Genomic DNA, 2,235 nt, shown 5'->3' with positions numbered 1-2,235 from the left:
ACAGACGGTGCCTTGGCAATTGGAAGCGGAAGATTTTGAAGGCAACATCTTTCTGGTGACAATGCGAGTTGTGAATTTATTCTACCTACCTAGCAGCATAACTTATTCCCAGAACCTGATGGATGCCAGACACGTGGCTGCCTGCTCAGCTCCTCAAAAGTAGGAATACTCCAAGTGACTGTGTTGACTGCTTCAATATTTTACAGGAATGCACATTTATCAGGCATCTGTTTCAGTTCATGGGACTTGGCTTTTTTTTTCGCTCAAGCTACTTGCAATTCCAGTCAGTGAACAGGAAGGAATCCTTCTCTGTGAGAGACTGAATGAATGGAGAATCAGGCCCTTGTGAAATATATAATTTTCTTGATGGTTATATTGAGAGGAACAGAGCAAAGGGATTTGAAATTTCAGGGTGTCTGACAGTGCCACTAACCCGATATTCATATTCAAAGACATTCCTCTGCATGTTTTCTTCATCTGCTTGCCTCTTTTCGAAGATAATTCCTTGAGGATTGCTGCTGCTCCTGCCAGAGTTTCTTAGCGAAACCAGATAAATGGCTGTGTATCCTTTTTGTATAATGGACCAATGTGAATTAAGATTACAAACGGTAAAGATGATGTGAAGAATCTCCTCTTAAAATTTATCTATGGAAGAGAAACAATGGGCTTACATTTTATCACTACTACTATAAAAATGTCCTGTGATTTCTATGACTCCAGTGTTTTTCAATGGGTAAGATCCAGATTTTTTGCAAAAGATCTGATCTGGAACTTAAACAGGAAGAATCCACTTGCTGGCAGTTTGGGGATCTGCTTCAAAGCTGGATAGACTCTGACAGGTCAGAGAGCAGGCTGGAGCTCAGCAGAGAGCAGTCTTCTCATCCCATGGTGCTTCTACTATTTCAAAATCGAGTTGGTTCAGATTCTGGATGAAAATCAAATTCAAAATTTCTGTATCAAAGGGAAAGGCTCTTCAGCTCCAGCTGCCAGCCTCTCACTCCGGAACTCAAATTCAGCGAACCGGTGAGCACAGCGGGCTGTCAGCCCCATGTTCTGAGGTGACCTGTGAGGCGCAGCTGGGACAGAGTCACAACCTGGCAGTTTCTGCAGAGCGCGACTGAGATTCACACGCTTGTAAAGAGCAGCCTGGGAACATCTGAGATTGGCAGTGTCGACATGCTGCTGCCAGGCTTCCAGGCAGCACCTCTCGGTCCTGCTTTGGGATATGGATCCTGAAATAAAATGCTTGGGAGTGAGGTTGAAAGCAGCTTCTGAAATCTTGCTGTGCCCCTGAATCTCCAGATCTGAAGTTACAGCCACTTTATTCTCCACAAAGGTGGAGAAGGGAACTTAGAGGTTTCTGTCACAAAATCTCTGCTCTGGAGAGACACCACCGGTGTTGCCATGTCCAGCTCTGGGCTCCTCAGCAGAGCAGAGACAGGGACCTGCTGGAGCACTGGTGGATGAATAATTGGACATGAGTCAGCAATGGGCACTTGCAGACCTCTGCCCCTCTGCTCTGCTTTGGTGAGACAGCGCTGGGTCCAGCTCTGGGCTCCTCAGCACAAGGACATGGACCTGGTGGAGCAGGTCCAGAGGGGGCCACAAAAATGATCAGAGGTGGACCCCTCTGCTGTGAGGACAGGGGAGAGAGCTGGGGGTGTTCAGCCTGCAGAAGAGAAGGCTCCGGGGAGACCTTATTGCAGTCTTTTGGTACTTAAAGGGGGATGTAAGAAAGATGGGGATGGACTTTCCACAGGGCCTGTTGTGACAGGACAAGGGGTGATAGTTGTAAACTAAGAGAGGGAAATTCAGACTGGAGATAAGAAATAAATTATTTTTATGATGAGGGTGGCGAAACACTGGCCTGGGTTGCCCAGAGAGGTGGCAGAAGCCCCATCCCTGAACCATGCCAGGTCAGGTTGGACCTTGGGGCTCTGAGCACCCTGCTCTGGGTGCAGATGTCCCTGCTCCCTGCAGGGGGTTAGGACTGCATGGGCTTTGAAGGTCCCTTACAAACAAAACCATTGTTTGATTCTATACTTAGCTCATAAAAGATCATTGCCATTTCAAATCTTTGAAGATTGAGAAACTTGATGTCATCTTCACCTCAAAGGGAAAAAAAAGCCCCACCACATTAAAACAGGATCACATCGGATAACAGGAATTGTGCCACTAATGTCTAGTTTCTGTTCCTCTCCTATGCAGCAGGGATGCAGGCATGAAGTTCTCCGG

Source organism: Buceros rhinoceros, unplaced genomic scaffold (assembly GCF_000710305.1).
Source record: "Buceros rhinoceros silvestris isolate BGI_N320 unplaced genomic scaffold, ASM71030v1 scaffold8529, whole genome shotgun sequence".
Taxonomy (NCBI): Eukaryota; Metazoa; Chordata; class Aves; order Bucerotiformes; family Bucerotidae; genus Buceros; species Buceros rhinoceros.
The sequence above is the reverse complement of the archived record's forward strand: the minus strand, read 5'-3'. Positions refer to the sequence as shown.